The following is a 20851-nucleotide window of genomic DNA, read 5'->3' as shown; positions in this document are numbered from 1 at the left end:
ACTCATTTTACATAGTCCCACATGTCTCATATGGTGCAAATTCAAATGTTACTGATTTGTTTTATAGCCTGAGAGCAGCTCAGGTTGAAAGCCATCAATACTGGAACTATCTTGAGAATGACTGTATCAGATGTTTCCAGTTTAAGATATTAGTGGTTATAAAACATAATTTCTTTTTTCCAAATGTCAAGACCCTCTTGTACACATTATGTCCAACAAATGCCATTTTGAGAATATTAGCTTTAAACTGCCTTTAGAAATATTAAATGACAAAGATATTTTCATTTTCTTAGAAAATGTTTTTTTTCTACTCAACCTCACAACTTTATTCAATTACAATACAATTCTGTGAAAAACCAAGGGAAATTCCACTTTGCAAGGGGAAAACTATTTTTTCTTCTTCTCCTTGAGGTCCATTTCTAAAACCTAAGTTTCTAAAACCTACTTTCTGCCTAAGTAGTTTGCTTTTCATGTAAATCAAAGCCCAGATATCATGTCAAGATAACTCAACTCCACTCATAACTCTCCTTCCTCCAGCATCTTGCCTTTGCCACAGGCTCTTACTAGAAATGGGACACTCTCCCCCTTAAATCTGCCTTTAAACTCTCTTAAAATCCCCAAATCCCACCTCTTCCAGGGAGTGTGTTTACAATTCATTTCTACTGCTTCACTTCCATCAGCCAATATCTGCCAGAGTTTTTGCATCTATCACTATCTGAAATTACAATTCATATTTAGAATACTTTAGGAATTATTTAATCTACTCTTTCTCTAAGCACTTGAGAATAGTTATAAGGGATACATTTACAAAATTACACTGTGGATATAAAAGAATATTAGAACACAATCAGGACAGTTAATAAAGGCATGAGTTATACATTTAAGAAAATTCTTAATATTCTCTAATATTTTGAAAACTAGGTTTGATTTGCCCTTATTTTGAAGAATAGGCAGGGATGGAACGATAAGGTTGTGTAAGACAAACATGTCAAGCATTACTATGTACTGGTGATTAGTTCATTTTCCTGACACAAAACCTCTAAAAAGATTATTTAGGTCCTTCATAACACAAGAAACAGCTCAATATGCATATTAGAGGCATATATCATAATCAGTGGCACTTATTGAGCACTTTCGATGTCCAGAGTACTGTACCAAGGACTCGGGAGAGAGCTTACAGTCTGAAGGAGATGGCCTAAATCTCCTTCCATTTTGCTTCCTCCATTACTCCTCCATTACTTACCTAATCATTATAAATCATAATTCCTAATTTCCTGTCCTAAAAGGTACCCCAAGTTGGAAGGGCAGAAGAAGGAAATAATGTACTTTTTTGTAAGCCTCACCCGACTGAGGGAGGGACAGCCATGTGTCCCACATTGAGGCTATCTAATCTTCATCTCTGAAGTATGTTATAATTTCATTTCTACAATTTCTCGCACATGATTATAACAAAGTTTATTAACAACTGGCCAATATATTCAGAAGAGCCTGAGTGGGGATGACTAGACTCTAAGTGCGAGTGTGAAAAAGTCATAAGGAAACATTCACCCTAGTGCACATTTTCTTTGTATACAGGACAAGGATAAAGAGATGTGCATTCTGTCTATTTTCTCTCCATGAGCTTCATCTAGCATATCATGCAAGTTATTTTCTGTAACAGCTAAGTATATGATCACTTTTTAAATGATTCTGATTCTAGCAAGGATTTAGCTTACATTGAAAGAGTAATTTCAAACACTAAGGGATATGTATGAACATCTTAAAGTATTCACTTGGTACATCACTTATTTATGGACTAATCTATTGCCTTTATGCTAAAGTGAGACTAAATTTCAGTTTGCTTAGAAAGAAGCTTGGAATCTTCAGCCACCATCCTTCTGACAGATATTTCATATTTTAACATGTTGCCTTCACTCTGTAAATCTTTACTGTCAGTGGAAAAGCCTTAGAAAGTGGAGGAAAAATTAAACATGGATCATGATACTGGATCATGATGACAGTGGAGTCTCATTAGCTGACTTAGTGCTACACAAAGACTGGGATCCCTCTTGTTGGTCACTGTTTAAGAGGAGCAGAGGAAGGAAACCCACTATTTACTGGCCTTGTATTCTTCTAATTGAGAAAGGACTGTGAGTGAAGACAGGTGAAACGATGTCCCATCACTAATCATACTTAGAGCACTTGAAGTATGTCAATTGTACATAATAATAATAGTATATTGGTTTTTGTTAAATGCTGATGTAGCATGGTCTAGTGGTAAGTGCATGGGTTTGGGAGTCAGAGGAAGTGGGACGTGACTTTGTGACCTCGGGCAAGTCACTTAACTTCTCTGTGATTCAGTTACCTCATCTGTAAAATGGGGATTAAGACCATGAGCCATGGGACAGGGACTATGTCCTACCTGATTACCTTGAATTTACACCAGTGCTTGGAACAGTGCTTGGCACATAGGAAGTGCTTAATAAATTCCATAATTATTATTATGTAGATACAGGATAATCAATCTGTTTATTTATATTTAATGGGTGTTTACTGTATGCAGAGCTCTGCACTAAGCTATTGGGAGCATATAGTACAGCTGGCACAGATATGCCCTGCCCACAACATACTTACAGTTTAGAGGGACTAATCTCATCAGACATACTGGGCTCACAGCCTAAAGGGGAGAGAGGTATTTATTCCTCATTTTAAAGATAAGGAAACTGAGGCACAGAAAAGCGAGTTGCCCAAGGTCAATGACAGGTAAGTAGAGGAGCAGGATTAGAATCTAGGACCTGTGATCTTTTAACGGGGACATGCTGCTTCCCATTTCCTTCTGGAAGAATTTAGAATTCCTTTCATAAATTAATCTGGAGAATTTAGTCAAAGAGCCTACCTATCAAAATTGGGCCGGCTGGTTGGGATTCAACATCTGAGTGAGGGATAGGAAAATCCTGAGGGAAATAGATTAAGGCAAATTTTCTCTAAGTGTAGAGGAAGTCTCCAGAAGTACTTAACTCTATTAAGCACAGAGAATCATTGCAGAAGGGAAATGATTTATGTGTCTGAATTTTCTTTAAGTTACTCATATGCTAGGAAACATGGGTCTGTGGAAACAGAATCACAAAACTGCATTTGAAGTCTTATTTCTGTACTTGCTATTCATATCCTGGCCCCTAAGCAGGAATGACTGAATTAATTATAAAATGTCACTATAGCAAAAAAGATCTAAGTAGTGTAGATTCCACTGAAATTCCTGCTCTCTTTGCATTCGTTTCCATGCATTTTATTGACTTGAACTAGAATCTAAAAGGTGAATAAAGCAGTGTTTTTTAAAACTACTTTAAAAAAACTGAGAATTTCATTCATTTTCTAGATTTTATAATGCGTCCTTTGCTAAATTTGCAACGATTAAGGAAATTTATATGCAGAGCTACTCTGTCCATAGACTCTAGACTCTGAAGGTAGTTTTGACAATTGTCTAAATAGAATGAGTCTAACCAGTAGGGTTATAATAAGAGCTTTAAAAACCTTCCTAAATTCCAAGGGAACTGAAAGAAGCAGCATGGCCTAGTGGAATGAGCATGGGCCTGGGACTTAGAGAACCTGGCTTCTAATCCTGGCTCTTCCACTTGCCTGCAGTGTGATCTTGGGCACTTTCCTTAACTTCTTTAATTTCTTACCACTTAACTTTGTGCCTCAGTTTCCTCATTTGTAAAATGGGAATTAAGTAACGCATTTCCCACTGTCTTAAAGTGTGAACCCCCTCGTGGGGCAGGGACTACATCCAACCTGATTATTTACATTTGCATAGAGTAAGGATTTAGCAAACATCATTATTATTAAAGATAGATTCTGCTTTATGACTCTCGAATAAAAATTCTTGTTTTCAGTTCTCCAACAGATTTGCACTGAACAGCCCTTTCCAAAATGTCACCGAACTCTCACCCTTTGTAGCAGCTCCCTGGGATTATGAAATGGAAGCACTGACCATCAGCTACAATTTTGTTAACACATCCCATTTTTAATTTATTTGAAATGCCTAGTAGTCATATAATGCTCAAAGTGCTTATTAAATATCTTTTGATCAAACTATTCACATTAAACTGTTAATGATTAGGCCTGGTGCAGATTTTGTCCCTGAAAGTTCAGGTAATGTTGATAATTTGCTTATGGCCTCTCACTTCCATTACGAATATATTTCTTTACGTGACTCCAACCATGTGGCACTGAGTTTTCCAGTATTCGTACTCTAATGTCCATCAAAAAAACCCTGAAGACAAAGGTTCTTTCATACCTCCTTTCCCACCTGCTATCACAGAGAAGAAGCCTGCCTTCCCAATAGTTAGTACATTGAAAAGGGAAATTACTTCTTTAAAAAAAGACAGCTGTGACAAGAAGGGTCCTTGACTATTTTCTCCCAGCAGTCAAGTACTCCTGCTCTCCTTGTTTTGTTGTGATTAATTGTACCATTTCTCTTTCCCAATGTTCATTCATTCAATCATATTTATTGAGCACTTACTGTGCACAGAGCACTGTACTACTTGGAAAGTACGATATAGCAATAAAGACTGGGCTTAAAGTCTAGAGGGAGGGAGACAGACACCTAAACAAGTAAACAGGCATCAATATAAATAAATAGAATTATAGATATATACATAAGTGATGGGGGGCAGGGAGGGGGCGAGGAGCAAAGGGAGTGAGTCGAGGTGATGCGGAAGGGAGGGGGAGCTGAGGAACAGGGGGTTTAGTATCCATCCTCCATGACCTCATAAATTGGGTGTCCACTGTGGGCCAGGCAGGGTGAACTTGGTGTAGTGCTTGCCTTGAAAAAGGCATTTGTGCAATGAATAGCTTAGTGGAAAGAGCATGGGCTTGGGAATCAAAAGCCATGTGTTCTAATCCCGACTCCGCCACTTGTCAGCTGTGTGATTTTGGGCAAGTCACTTCACTTCTCTGTGCCTCAGTTACCTCATCTGTAAAATGGGGATTAAGACTGTGAGCCCCATTTGGGACAACCTCTTTACCTTGTATCTACCCCAGCATGTACAGCAGTGCTTGGCACATAGTAAGTGCTTAACAAGCACTGTCATTCTATCAATAATGTGAGGCAAACTCAACCTGCAGTTTGGCTACTTTGACCCCCTAGAGGACCAAACAAATGACTAAAGAAGTCACTAAAATAAGGATCAGCAGGCCTGCCTACCCGTGGTCTTAGCCAGGGAAAGAAAGGACATCCCTAGTGAGGTACAATTCTGCTTTTGCAGCTTCTTAGGCCTCAAATAGGTACTGACTTCATTTGCAAAGAGGAAAATACAACTTTTGATCACAATTGAATCTTCCCATTTTTTTGCCTTCAAATGAAATAAATGGGAATATTCAATTTACTCATTTTTAAAACATCTTTTCATAAAATGTCAACTGAAGGAACATAAAATGGTAGAAATGAGATACCAATGAAGTGCTTGGGAAGGGACCAGAAAATGCATTTTAGAAAACCAGTTTAGAACAGAACTAGTCATTTATGTTTATTCTATGCTCATAAACATAAAATTTTACATTAGGAAAAGGCTGGGTATGGTTGCTGTAATTTTCTTAACAACTCTTTATAGAGCTGTTACAGATATATTATGATTTTTTAAAACAAAATTAAAAAGAGTGAATAAATTTAATAGAAATCCGAAGAAACTATGCAATACTTATGTGAGCCCACTGTTGGGTAGGGACTGTCTCTATGTGTTGCCAATTTGTACTTCCCAAGCGCTTAGTAAAGTGCTCTGCACATAGTAAGCGCTCAATAAATACGATTGATTGATTGATTGATATTCTATATTCTTCTCTTATGGCTTCCAGAGACACCTGACACCAACACACCGCATTTATTTTTGAAAACAAACTTGGATTTTTATGCACAAGACATTATTGCTCTAAATTTAAAGGTTATACAGGCATTGACACTTTTTAATGAATGCACCACAATCCTCTAAAAATATTCAGGTGGTGTGTGTGTGTTTATCACTTCTGTTGTGAAGACTTTCATTCAGAATGTCAGTAATAAAAAAAGTAACATCGGTAAGTTGCATTATGTGATAAGACTTTCTTCATGCAAGTAACAGTGGCAGGATTGTCTAATATTCCTAAAAGAAAGAGTGACAAGATTTGATCTTTCTTATTAAGACATTCCAGATCCAAGCACTTATCCTATCCTTGATTGCTGCATCAGCCTCTTTGCTGGCCTCCCTGCCTCCTGTTTCTCCCCACTTCAGTTCATTCTTCATTCTGCTGCCTGGATCATTTTCCATGAAACCATTCAGTCCATGTTTCCCTACTCTTCAAGAACCTCCAGTGGTTGTCTATCTACCCCCTCATCAAACTGAAACTGCTTTCATTTTTGCCTCTTTGTCTCTCTATTCTTATGAAGCTTTGGTTCAAAGAGATTTGCTCCTTTCTTGATTACATCTTCGCTTACCTATATGAAGCTTTGTTTTGCTGTACACCTTTGCCCTCCTTGATTTCTCCTTTTTATGGTATTTTTAAGTGCTTACTCTGTGCCAGTGCTTACTCTGTGCTTACTGTTCTAAGCACTGGGGTAGATACAAGATAATCAGGTTGGACATACTCCCTGTCCTATGTGGGGCTCACAGTTTTAATCACCATTTGACCTGATTTGCATGTATCCATCCCAATGCTTAGTACAATGCTTTGCATATAGTAAGCACTTAATAAATGCCATAATTATTATTTTTATTATTTGACAGATGAGGAAATTGAGGGACAAAGAACTATTACTCTATTTTACTTGTACATACTTATTCTATTTATTTTATTTGGTTAATATGTTTTGTTTTGTTCTCTGTCTCCCCCTTCTAGACTGTGAGCTCACTGTTAGGTAGGGACCGTCTCTACATGTTGCCAACTTGTACTTCCCAAGCACTTAGTACAGTGCTCTGCACACAGTAAGCACTCAATAAATACAATTGAATGAAGGAATGAATGAAGTGATTTTCCCAATGTCACATAGCAGAGAAGTGGTGGAGTCGGAATTAGAACCCATTTCCTTATTCCCAGGCCCATGTTTTATTCACTAGGCCATGCTGCTTCTCATATTTCCCAGCTTCAGTTCACTAAATGGCAGCTGTTTGGGTTTCCTCTTGTTGTCCATTACCCCCAAATGTACCATCTACTACAGTTGTGCTAAGGGGAGCATAGCCTCAATTCTAGGAGACTGACTTTGTTCTAGCACTTGATGGTTTATAATCCTACTTTGCCATTGGATGTTGATTATCACACAGAAATGACATTGATGAAAATGCCCAAGTAGTCTGTGGTGAAATTTAGAGGATGCCCAGCTATAGAGGTGGTTTAATTACACTAGGACTTTGTAAACTTTTAATTTCATAAGGAACCTAATATGATGGTGTTGCCATACTTGGTGTCCTACCTCCCAAAATCAATCAGTGGCATTTATTGAGCATTTACTCTGTGCAGGACACTGAACTAGGTGTTTGGGAGAGCAAAATACTTTGTAGTTGGTAAACAAGTTCCTTGCCCACAAGGAATGTACAGTATAGAGATAGAGACAGTAAATTATAGATATGTGCATAAGTTCTGTGGTACTGAGGGTGAGGTGACTATTAAGTGCTTAAAGGGCACTGAGCCAAGTGCATAGGCAATAATAATGATGGCATTTGTTAAGCACTTACTATGTGTTCTAAGCACTGGGGTAGATACAAGGTATTCAAGTTGTCCCACGGGGCGCTCACAGTCTTAATTACCATTTTACAGATGAGGTAACTGAGGCACAGAGAAGTGAAGTGACTTGTCCAAAGTCACCCAGCTGACAAGTGGTGGAGCCGGGATTAGAACCCACGACTTCTGATTCCCAAGCCCGTGCTCTTGCCACTGAGCCACGCTGCTTCTCAGAACCAGAACCAGAACTGGTAGGGGATAGATAGGAGGGCTATTTGGGGAAGACCACTTGGAAGAGATTTTAGTAGGGCTTTGAAGTTGGGGACAGTGGTGGTCTATCTGTAATATATGAAGAGATCCAGTACAGAGACTCTATGGCAAGGTGTCAGTTGCAAAATAGATAAGATCATTCATTCAGTTCAATCATATTTAGTGAGCGCTTACTGTGTGCAGAGCACCATACTAAGTGCTTGGGAAAGTACAATATATCAATGTACAGTGAGTACGTTGGTGTTAGAAGAGTAAAGCTTGTGAACTGGATCATAGTAGGGAATCAACAAGGTAAAGTAGGAGGGAGATCCAGATTTTAATACAAAGAAATAAATTACAGGTATGTACATATGCTGTGGGGCTGAGGGAGGGGCAAATAAAGGGTATAAATCTAAGTGGAGGAGTATCACAGAAGGGAGTGGAAGAAGAGGAAATAATAATGATAATAATAATAACTGTGGTGTTTGCTAAGCACTTACTATGTGCCAAACACTGTACTAAGCACTGGGATAGATACAAGCAAATCAGATTGGACACAGGTGGAGCAATGCCAATTTTGAGCAACAATTACTCTGACTACCTCTTACATTATGCACTGTCTTCACACACCACGATCTCAGCCTCCACCTGCTACTTATCTTTGCAGCTCATAACAGCTCTTGATGCGTAAGATGCATCTTAACACACTAGTAAGTGTCAGGAAGAGGGAAAGAGATTCCAAATAGGGAGAGTATTACAGATTAAATTCTAAAAATAAAAGCCTTGACATAGTGGTCGTGCTTTCACAGGGCCAAAGAGTTTTCTTTTTCTTCTGAGTGGATTTTTCTAGTGTTAAAAATTCCCGACTCTGTCTTGGGCAATTCTCACCTTGAGTGGCACACCAATACTTGTTGAGAGAGTGTTATGACAATTGGTCTGTGACAATTGCAACCAACAAAAGGGTCTCATTTTGCATATTACTGTCAGTCACACTTCTAAATTTCAAATGTCACTTTCATCAATACACCACTGATATTTATCAAAGTGCTTAGAGAAGCAGCGTGGCTCAGTTGAAAGAGCCTGAGCTTGGGAGTCAGAGGTCACGGGATCTAATCCCGGCTCTGCCACATGTCTGCTGTGTGACCTTGGGCAAGTCACTTAACTTCTCTGAGCCTCAGTTCCCCCATCCGTAAAATGGGTTCTAAGACTGTGAGCCCCACATGGGACAACCTGATCACCTTTTATCCCCCCCAGCACTTAGAACAGTGCTTTGCACATAGTAAACACTTAACAAATGCCATCATTCTTATTGTTATTGTTACTGTTTGCTGAACACTGTACTTGGACATCGTTTTCTTGGCTCCCAGCCTGAGGCACAGAATCCATATCTGCAGCTTTTCACAGAAGGAATGGGACCCAGGTCGAGGGTTATGAGAGTGATCATTTCTCCCCTCGGCCAAAGCAACCTGGCCTGAAGAAATCTGTGAAATAATATTTTACCACTGCAGCTGACTGTGCAAGTAAGTGAAACCTTCTTGCCAGGCTCCCCTATGAGAAAAAGAGGAAGGTTTTAGATGCCACATAACATCAATCCCACTGACAACACACCTGAGAACCTTGATGATTTACCCGTGTTGCTAAAACATAGGTCCAAATGACAAATAGAAACTTAGAATTGGCTATTACCTCACCTCGGGCTCTACGTCCTGCCCCATTCATCTATTATCTGATAATAGACAGCTGCCCGTCATCTCTACGTGGTCACAGATTTAAGGGAAGGGTACCTGAATGCCAGTGTGGTCTCAGTTACACCTGTGCCTCTTACTTAGTTCAACACTATTGTTAACCAACTTTTGCTAGCCTTAAAACCTTCAAAACATTTTCATTAGTTAGCAAATGTCTATAACATTTCAATGGGAGGGTGACCAACCTTATCCAACATGGAATATGAAGAATCAACTTTATAGTTCCAGGCCCCGACACTGCTGGAAGGGTGGGGAGGAAGGTGCCTCAGAGGAAAGTTTCAGACTAAGTATGGAAACAATGGAACATCACAATTCAGACCAAACTAAAGGTCTAATAGTCCATCTTCACCTTCAAATGCCATCGAGTCCTTTCTGATCTCTTCGGAATGACCCATCTTCTGTCATAAAGTGTTATAGTATGTGTGTATCCACAGAGTTTACTTGGTAAAGCTATGGAAGTAGTTTATCAACACCTTCTTACCCACAGTAAAAATCTGAGTCTCTGCTGTTGTCTTTAATCAACATTTTGATCACTTGATCATCCTGACTTTGACTCTGTTCCATGCCACTGCTGCCCAGCACTGGTGAAACAACTTTGTCTGACACTTAGGCTTAGATTTTTCCATTATGGCTAGCCCTATATGGCATAGCTCTAAGCTTTATCAGCATATGCAAACTCTCCTGCCATGACAAGGTGTTGATTCTTGGAGAATACTAATTACTAATAGGTCATAGTAATGATCAACTGCTCCGTGCCTTGAGATCTGCATTTACGGAGAAAGGCAAGCCCGATTTCTTTGGCTGGCAAGGTTTTAAAAACCTGTAGTTCTTGGCTTCTAAGTAATTATAACCATCATCTGGAAGAGGAAACCATGTTAAGGAGCAGGACAGGAAATAAAAGAACAGGACTGGAAATGGGTGGACAAGTCAGTATAGTCATACTGATGGGTTTGCAGATTTAAGATTTCCTTTTCAGGAATTCCAAGGTAGAACTCAAGGCCTAAATATCATTTTTTAATGCTTGATTCCCTGAATCATTCAATCGTATTTATTGAGCACTTATTGTGTGCAGAGCACTGTACTAAGCACTTGGGAAGTACAAGTTGGCAACATATAGAGACGGTACCTACCCAACAGCTGGCTCACAGTCTAGAATGGGGAGACAGACAACAAAACAAGACATATTAACAAGATAAAATAAATAGAATAAATATGTACAAATAGAGTAATAAATACATACAAACATATATACATATATACAGGTGCTGTGTGGAGGGGAAGGAGGTAAGGAAGGGGGATGGGGAGGGGGAGGAGGGGGAGAGGAAGTAGGGGGCTCAGTCTGGGAAGGCCTCCTGGAGGAGGTGAGCTCTCAGTAGGGCTTTGAAGGGAGAAAGAGAGCTAGCTTGACGGATGTGCGGAGGGAGGGCATTCCAGGCCAGGGGAATGACGTGGGCTGGGGGTCGACGTCGGGACAGGCGAGAACGAGGCCCAGTGTGGAGATTAGCAGCAGAGGAGCGGAGGGTGCGGGCTGGGCTGGAGAAGGAGAGAAGGGAGGTTAGGTAGGATGGGGTGAGGTGATGGAGAGCCTTGAAGCTGAGGGTGAGGAGTTTTTGCCTGATGCGTAGGTTGATTGGTAATCTATCTGTTTGCCCCTGGAAATTCAACTCAAAACCAAATATCTTTAGGGAGAATTATCTGTTTGTAATACACCCTGCCTTCTGCAGGTTAAATCATCGAGTCTGGATTCTCTTCACTAAGTTATTGTTTCAGTTATTAATTATTCCCTGCTGAATTAATTTGACTTCACAGGGCATTGGGAGAATCTGAGTATTCAATCCTATATCACTGACAGAAAGTTATGGCCAACACTATTGAAGCATTTGTTTCTAAAGGTTTTTTACTTCCATATTTTTTGTCTGATTAGCTTGGAACAAGTTGGAGGGAGAAAGAACTCCAAGTTTTAGTTTGGCTGGAAGAGGAGGAATGATTCTAGTATCCAGAGGTATATTAACTCCATGTCTTAAAAGGAGCAGCAGAAGAGTGGATACTTAGTTCTAGGATCAAGGGCTTTTACCTTCAATTTGTCACTTTACTCATGATTTGCATGTGTTTTGCCAATTGGCAGCCAGAGAGAATGTTGATTAGCCACACTAATTAATGACTTGGACTGAAAGCTCTCTTTCTTTCCCAGGGCATACCCCTGGCTTGAAACAAACTTTCTTATGAACTGTTTTGTCCAGTATATCTGGTTCTATCATTAAGAAACTACTGCTCATGCCAGAGTGCACTCATTTATTCTTGACCAACATGTTTGTTTACCATCATGAGGACACAGGCTAAATGCATATACACATAAGTAACATGCAAGCTATTTATGCATCTCTTTTTAGTATTATTTTCCTTTGAAGTTGTGGTTTAATCATAAAAATCAACCAAAAGTTTTCATAATTAGCTGGTGAAACACACTCCCAGCTATTTCTCATTCTAGTTGACTTAAAATTCTAACCTTTCGCTTGTCTTTCAGAAAAATTCTATGCTCTTGTTTATGACCCACTGACTCTATATTTCCATCTCATTACCTCCCTGAAAGATGTGGAAGACTTTCAGCTGTCTTCTAGGAGCAAACGACCCAGTGGAAAGTGTTATTTTAATTAACAGGAAAATGCTCTAGGCAGGACTCAAGGGCTTCACTCATTTTCTTAAATAAAAAAACTGTCAGTTGTGCTTGTTAACATGAGCAGATAATTATAAGACTCATAAATAAACATACTTTCCTGACAAAATTTCACTTAGCAGTGTTACTAAAAATGTAAATTATTACTAATAAATAATTGTTAAGATTGAAAACCCCACTACCTGCTAATTACAGTGACTATTTGGCTGGTAAATATTTGACTCACATTGTATTTGAGGTATAGGACTGTATCAAGCTAAATTCGACAACATCTTTAAAGATCTTATAATTGTATCTTTTTGAGACATTGTACAGAGAGGACTCAAGGAACATTATTACAGCATTAACCCGGACTCTGTAAAGGACACTATGAATAGCATTTATTGTAAATACAACTTTTAAAAATAATGTCTTGCTTCTCTGTCCTCTCCTGTAGCCCTTGGTAGTTTCTCTTATTTTCAAGATGTCTTCCAAATTATTCTAATTACAGTAAGAGCCACCCTTTATTTGTTGTAATTCTTGGAATATTCTAGAGAACACATACATATATATATAAAACATATAAATATACATAACATATAAATATACATAACATACATTATAACATATAAATATATGGGCTGCAGTTGTTAAATTATAGTTAAGAATGATATCTTGGTGTAGTTGCATTTTGCCCAGAAATTACTGAAATATATTTAGATGCTTTCTGGTCATCTATAATCAATTTATATTTTGTGTTTCATATTTTACATGTAATTATTCATGAACTATTAACATAGATCCCAATTCCCCTAGCAACTATACTGACTCCACAACTGCTTTAAGTCTTATATAACATATCCAGTGAACTTGTGTGGGCATCCTCTCAACTGCACAAGGGGCAGGACAGTTTCATGAAAATGACAGTATGCCCAGGTCTCTTTAATATAATGGTTGTGTTTTTACAAGTCTTAGAATTGAGCGAAGCTCATGTGGTGATACTAATCTGATACATATCTCATGCATATACACAACTGTTTCTCCAGTTGCAACATGCTGTACCCATTATGTGTTTTTCAGAGATTATTTTCTAATTTCTCCATTGTGTTCTATCTATGACATAGTGGGCAGCCTGAGTGTGTTCACACTCTGAAAAGCAGCATTTTATTTACTGTATCATAAAGTGGCAGAAGGTCCTCAAGAATTTAAGGATCACAGCAGCCAGGCATGGAACAACTGATAAACAGACCTTGCAATCAGTGCATTAAAGAGTGGTCTCTAAACCCCAAAGACTGCTTAAAGTTAATATTCTGAAGAGTCACAATTTCTGCAAGGAGCTCTACAGCAACATCACAAGAAACTTAGTAGAACAAAATACTCCAAACATAGTATCTGCCAGCTTAGAATTCTCTACCTCTGTAAATCCAATGGAACATAGAGTTCTCCCTATTCCAGACTCTCCTAAAATCCCTCTTCCTAAAACACACCTGCGATTTCTTTTTAGCACCCCAAGTCGAATATCCCACTGGCAGTATTTATACTGTTGAGGTCTTAGATAGTTTATTGTCACAAGAGAGTTCAACTAATTCTGTTGTCATTATTCAGATATTCAAACTATAATCGTCAAATATAATGTAATTGTAATGACCCCTATTTCCCTGTTTCCCTTTCCCTGTTTAGGTTCAGTATTAAAAAATCAAAGTGATTCTAAACACTTTGGAGAGTTTTCTCATAAAGACATTGAAGAAAACCTAGTAAGTGTGATAGACTTTTTTTAAGACTCATATGAATACCTTCACCAAAGCCATCTTGTCACCATTGGACCATTTATTTTTATCTTTTAAGGATGAATTCTAATAACTGATAGTAGCTCAGACACCAAATGATGCATCCAATATGACCTGGATAGAAATTTCAAAGCATGTACTTGCAGATTTCATCATGATGCAAAAATTCATCAGCCACTGACAATAAATTACACTAGAGAAATCCTTCATCCAACCCTGATAGGTGAGAGCCACCAAGAATACTTATTTATTCATTCAGGGACCCCCAGTTTCCTCCTTGAGTTGTATTTCTATTATTAGTAATTATCTGAGTTTGAATTTCACTTGAATTGTCCTTACTGCTATGACACTTGAAATGATTAAGCACTCCTACTGATAAGACTCATAAATGATATGATTATGCCTTTTAATAACAGCTGTGTTTAAGTAAATCAGTGGAAGTGTGGGTTTTGTAAAAGCTTGAAATTACATCAATTTTCCAAGGGCACAAGGAATCAACAAAAGCTTAATAAGGAAAAGATATAGTGAAGCTTCTGAATCAGGTTTTCATCTTGAAAAGGACCTCTCATTTTTTTACTATCTAAGCAGATGTGACCAAGGAACTTAATGGAAACAAAGGCTAAGGTTTCTGGGTTCTAATCTAAGAAAACAGGTTGAAGCCAAATAGCACAAACAAAGGTTACATTATAGTGTAGTATTTTCATCTATTAAGGGAGAATAACTTGGTCCATATCAAGTATAATTCAATATTTGGTCTATGGCTGGAAGGAGACATTGCCTAGAATCTCAGGGGCTTCTCTCTGCCTGGATTCTGATATTATTTATCAGAGCTATGAATTAACTCTAAGAGAATGTTTGAATATGTTATTTCATTTGCTAATGATATCCAGGATGGAATCACAACCATTTTGAGGGAAGAATTCAAATTTATAGTAGTCTTCAACAATAGGAAAAATAGTATGAGAAATGAAATGGGATGCATGGGACAATGTAAAGAGAAACCTAATGAAACATATTGGAAAGAGGACCAGATAGGTAGGGGATGATATAGAAAAAGATACAGTGGTCAGAATTCACCATTAAATGATTAAATGATTGAAAAGTCAATAGTATGGATGGAAATGTTCCCTGAAGTTTGGCACACACACACACACCACTGGGGATTTTCTGTTTATTGAATACATTTTGACAGTCCGATTTATACTTCCCAAGAGCTTAGTACAGTGCTCTGCACACAGTAAGAGCTCAATAAATACGATTGAATGAATGAGTGACTAGGATGGCTTGGAAGCAGTGAAATGTGTGAACAACAGCTGGAGTGGGAAAAGAGTGGGAGAAAATAGAAATGTGAGAGCTGATTGAGAGGTCAAGTCAATGGTCAGGAATTTCAGCTCAGTTCATAGAGGAATGGGGAACCATTGTACAAATGGAAGACGTGAATAAGAATGATGTTTTAGAAAATTACCAGAGAGCAGAATTAAGTGTGGACTGGAGAAGGGAGAGAAGCTGAAGGGGAGGATGAAGAGGCTGATGCAACTGTCAGGTTGGTTGATGATAAGTATTTGTATCAGCCTGGTTGCAGTTTGAATGGAGGAGAAGGAGCAGATTCTGGAGATATGAAACAAGAGAGGAGACGTTGTAATGACTGACTGACTACGTGGATTGAAAGAAAGCGATGCCTCAAGGATTTCTTCATTCATTCGATCATTTATTGAGCACTTACAATATCAGAGTTATGGGCTTAATAGTGGTGTTATCAGCAGTGAATTAACTTGCATTGGAATGCAAATTTAGGAATTGTCAACAGCGGAATTCTACACTATATCCTGCAAATAAGAGCCCTTTAAAATGGCATCCATTCAATTGAAATTATGCTTCTGTGGAATGGACGTTGAGCAATATTTACTGCAAATCTCAAACAATATTCCCCGTTACTCTAGATCAGAAGTTGAAAAATTCATTAATCATCTTGTGATTTCAAGACCTCAGAGCCACAAGCAATTAGAGATGATGTAAAGGGAAAGTTGTCTATGAATAGAGCAGCTAACACTCCCAGTATTCCTTCCCCCTGGGGAGAAGAAGCATTAATCAATCAAGGATGTAAGATATCATAGGAGATTTTAAGACACTATCAAAACTTTCTTACTACTGTCACATTTTTCCAATTTACCATGCCAGATCTGATTAATCTGACCTTATTTCAGAGCTTAGTGGGGGAGGTGAACTAGGATAAAAGGTCACCTGTTACAGTGAAACCCATCCAAGAACCATCAACAGGCAGAACCTCAGCACCTGTTTTCAGAAAATTACTCAGAAGCTGCATTTTTCCATGCATGAAGCAGCATACCAGAATATCATCCCCAAACATAGATTTGACACGTCTTTCAGACTAAAGATATGCTCTATTTGACAGTGGTTTGTAAATGCTAGTCAGTTGCTACAGAAATGGCTTCCTCAGAGGGTTGTTTATAAATTTAGGTTATTGATTGATTTATGGTGAGAAGTCTGAAACAATATTAAATCACTTGTGCACTAAAGAAGCAACATGGCATAATGGCTAGAGCACAGGCCTGGGACTTAGACGGTCATGGGTTTTAATCCTGGTTCTGCCACTTGTCTGCCTTGTGACCTTGTGCATGTCACTCCATTTCCCTGGACCTCAGTTACCTCATCTGCAAAATGGGGATTGAGACTGTGAGCCCCATGTGGGACAGAGGCTATGTCTAGATAGATTTGCTTGTATCCATCTCAACACTTAGTATAGTGCCTGACACGTAGTAAGCAGTTAACAAATACCATTATTATTATTGTTATTATTACTGGGGCACCACAATCTTGCAACTGAATTGGACATGTGCAAGCATTCTCTAATTAGATTTATGTGCCTGTAAAAACATGTCATATGTTGCTATTCAATTTACTGGTAGGGATCCCAAGATGACAGGGAACACAATTTAATAGAACTGTGCAATGTAAATCTTGATCTGATTTGGATTTAAAGCACAAAGCAATTCAGAATTTTCCATATTTAAGACAATATCAGACAGCATAAATATTGTGGTTTTGAATTGTGATTTCTCTTTATAGTCAGCTAAGGTTTTTCTAGTGGGAAGAACCAAGGCATGTGTTCATAGTTAATCATTACTAGGCAACTTGAATACCTCAGAATTTTTTGGTTTAGCCTGCAGATTTTTCTTAGTTACTGTTGCTATGTGAAATAGTCATAGCTAGAATGTACTATTATAATTACTGCAACATGGAGACTCAGAATTTCTGATGCTAAAAATTCCCGGCTTTTGGTGTCACTTAAAAAAATAATATTAAACTTCTACTACCAAACATTTCAATGCATCTCTGTCAGAGTATTCATTTCTATCAGTTAGGTGAACAGGCTGAGCAAAAAAGTGGTTGAGCTTCAAATGAATAATTTTAATCATTCTAAGTAAAAATCACCTGATATCTCCCTTCTTGGTGATGTTACTACCTGTAAAAATAGGCAATGTTATATAAAGTACTTCAAAGCTTTGAACTTTCAAAAGATTCAGCATCGAATAAGAGATGTTATTAATATCACTTCACCCACATATAATTCTCCCTATCCCTTTTGAACTCTAATTACAATAAAAAATATGTATTTTTAAAAGTTGCAAATAACCACACTTAGGTGTGGCTTTTGTTCCCTCTATTAGTGATGAATGACTAAAGGCAAGTACTGTGGGGTTGTGGGCAGGAAATGTGCCTGTTTATTGTTACATTATAATCTCCCAAGGGCTTAGTACAGTGCACTGCACACGGTAATCACTCAATAAACATTAATAATAATTATGGTATTAGTTAAGCACTTACTAATAGTTAATAGTTAAGCACTTATTCCAAGCACTGTTCTAAGTGCTGGGGTAAATGCAAGGTAATCAAGTTGTCCCATGTGGGGCTCATAATCTCAATCTCCATTTTACAGGTAAGGTAACTGAGGCACAGAGAAGTGAAGTGATTTGCCCAAGGTCACACAGCAGACAAGTGGTGGGACCGGGATTAGAACCCACGACCTCTGACTCCCAAGCCCGTGATCTTATTGAATGAATGAGTGGAAAAAGTGCAGAGGTGATGCAAAAGTGCAGAGATAATAGATGGGAAGAATTAACCTAGGGAGAAGAAGCATTAACCAAGCAAGGATGTAAGATATCATAGGAAATTTTAAGATGGGGAGAAGTGAGGGCTGATGAATTTTAAAGCAGAGGACATTCTAGGAGGGAGATTAAATTAGAGCAAGCCTTTAATGATAACATCAAGGTTGGGGGTTCAGACTGTAAGCTCCTTGTGGGCAGGAATGTGTCCACCAACCTTATTGTATTGTATTCTCCCAAGCACAACCAGTACATTGCTTGCTACACAGTAATCACTCTGTATATACCACTGATTGATTCGTTGTTTCATTAGAAGAGATGATTTAGAAGGAAAGATGAATAATTTTGTTTTAAACATACTGAATTTAAGGTGCCAGAGGGATGTCCGTGTTGAGATATTCTGGAGTAAAGAATAAGTACAAAATTGCAGAGGAGTTAGAGATGATAGCTGGGGAGATCGATTTAGGAGTCATATTCACAGAGATAGAAGTTGAAGCCATGGGAGCCAGTTGGTTGCCCAACTTCTGCTTTTTTTCTAGATCAAACAGTTCACCCAGGAAAAAAAAGCAAAACATTTATTAGAATTGCCATAATGAAGGCTTCAAAATATTTATATGGAGCAGACTGCACTTACTCTTTATTAATTTAAAATTAGAGTAGCATATACGAAACAGAATGAGTCAATGTGATCAGTGCTCTTGAGACTTGGGAAGATAAGGTGAGAAAACTACTAATAAAACTCTATTCCTACAGTGCTCTCCACAACATATCTGAACAATAAATGTCCTTCATTGAAACGCCCATGCCATCAAGTTTATGGAGGTTTTTTGGATTTCTTTGAACTTAAGTTGGCTAATATAGTCTTAATATTTTTCAAGTGTTGAGAAACTCTTGACAAAAACAGTAAGCAAATATTGGAAAAGTTCAGCGACCCTTTCCTAGCAGTTTATTTATCACCATTTCTGCTTTCATTTTTAGTGAAAAGAGGCTGACTTTAGAGGGACCATACACCTTTCTGGAGATTTAATAGTGACCTTTGAAATGCCCACTGCAGATACAATGCAGAGAGAAAAGTGCATTGGCTGTTGCCAAGGCAACAGAGTAATGAAGTACATTCCTTCAGCTCACTTTTGAAGCACACATTGCACCTTTCCTGAACTGATTGCTCTATTTTCAGGTAATTTACACTGATTTTTCACTCCTTTGCCCCTGATGTTCTCCACTGGGTAAATTTCCTGCATCTATCTGACCAGGCCTTAACACATTTACTGTGCCACCATGGGAAATGACTTTTCACCGTTCCATATGGTCAAGACTGTTGCACAGAAGAACTAAAGAAGCTCATGGGAGGCAAAACAGAAATTGTAATGGAAAAGAGACAGTCTCCTACAGAGAAAGAGGAAAAATCATCTGACTTTGCATTAGGTTATCTCCGTTATTTTAAATGTCAGATATTGGCTTCTGTCAGAGACAATCAGGTGGAAAAGATGGCCCTACTTTCTGCCCTGATATGAAGAAAAACATATCCTTCTCGGATCCAAGAAAACAATATCCTTCCGCCATTCAGGGATTGGTTAATACACCCACAAGGATTGCTTTCAACCTTTATTAGGTCCATCTTCTGGATGTCTTTTTCTATATATATATATATATATATCACTGACCAGAAAATAAAACACTGTTTTTTATATGAATAAAGCTAGGTGTCTAATTCAAGAAATGCCTGCCTCTTTCTCATCCTGAATGTCAATGTGGCTGTACTTAATTTTGGCTAATTCATGTTCTTTCTTTCTCTGGAAATTGTTGAAGCAAGTGGAATTCCTCATTGCAGATGCCTTTTCTTAAAAATACAGAAAGTGTCCGCAAACCTTGATTACTCTGTGGCAGAAGAGACTCAAGAAGAGATTCAACAGGGAGCGCAAATTGAAAGAAATAAGGAAATCTCCAGAAGGAGAGGAGTAAGCTACAAGAGGAAGATGATAGGAAAATGGCTACAGTGGCAAAGGAAGAGAAGGACAGAAATAATGGAGTCTAAACCTGGCTTCTCAAGCACGTTCTTGTTTAGCTTGGACATTTAATTTTGTAGGGTGCGCCAAGAAATTAAATAAAATATGAATCCATCAATCAATTGTATTTATTGGGTGCTTACTGTATGCAGAACACTGTAGTAAGCACTTGGGAAAGTACAATATAACAGAGCTAGTCGAGACATTTCCTTCCCACAATAACCTCAATCCCCTCTCAGGGTCGCACCTAGAGAGTTTCCAGTACTCTACCAGTCTTGACTACAGGAGGGAGAGTCAAGCAGAGGCATATCCATTCCATTCCTAGCTTGGGCAGTGGCTAGCAAGTGGAAGACAACTTGCTACAAGTTAAACCTCACCTTTGCTGGGCAGCATTCATTCATTCAGTTGTATTTATTGAGTGCTTACTGTGTGCAGAGCACTGTACTAAGCGCTTAGAAAGTGCAAATTGGCAACGTATAGAGACGGGCCCTACCCAAAAATGGGCTCACAGTCTAGAAAGAAGCAGTTGCATGGGGCAGAGGGCAGAGACTCAAGTTTACCACATGGAAGGAGACAATGGTAAAACCACTTCTGTATTTTTACCAAGAAAATTCTATGG

At 38.4% G+C, this 20851-nt stretch overlaps 1 non-coding gene across 1 annotated transcript; it reads left to right on the top strand.

Moving 5' to 3' along the window:
• The first annotated feature begins 20461 nt into the window (after positions 1-20461).
• On the top strand, positions 20462-20599 carry LOC119920547. The gene has a single exon (XR_005448284.1). It is a non-coding gene; the product is annotated as a small nucleolar RNA SNORA7 (small nucleolar RNA).
• The last annotated feature ends 252 nt before the right edge of the window (positions 20600-20851 follow it).

This window comes from Tachyglossus aculeatus, chromosome X1, assembly GCF_015852505.1.
Source record: "Tachyglossus aculeatus isolate mTacAcu1 chromosome X1, mTacAcu1.pri, whole genome shotgun sequence".
NCBI classification, from domain to species: Eukaryota; Metazoa; Chordata; class Mammalia; order Monotremata; family Tachyglossidae; genus Tachyglossus; species Tachyglossus aculeatus.
This window is presented reverse-complemented; position numbering and strand designations above follow the sequence as displayed.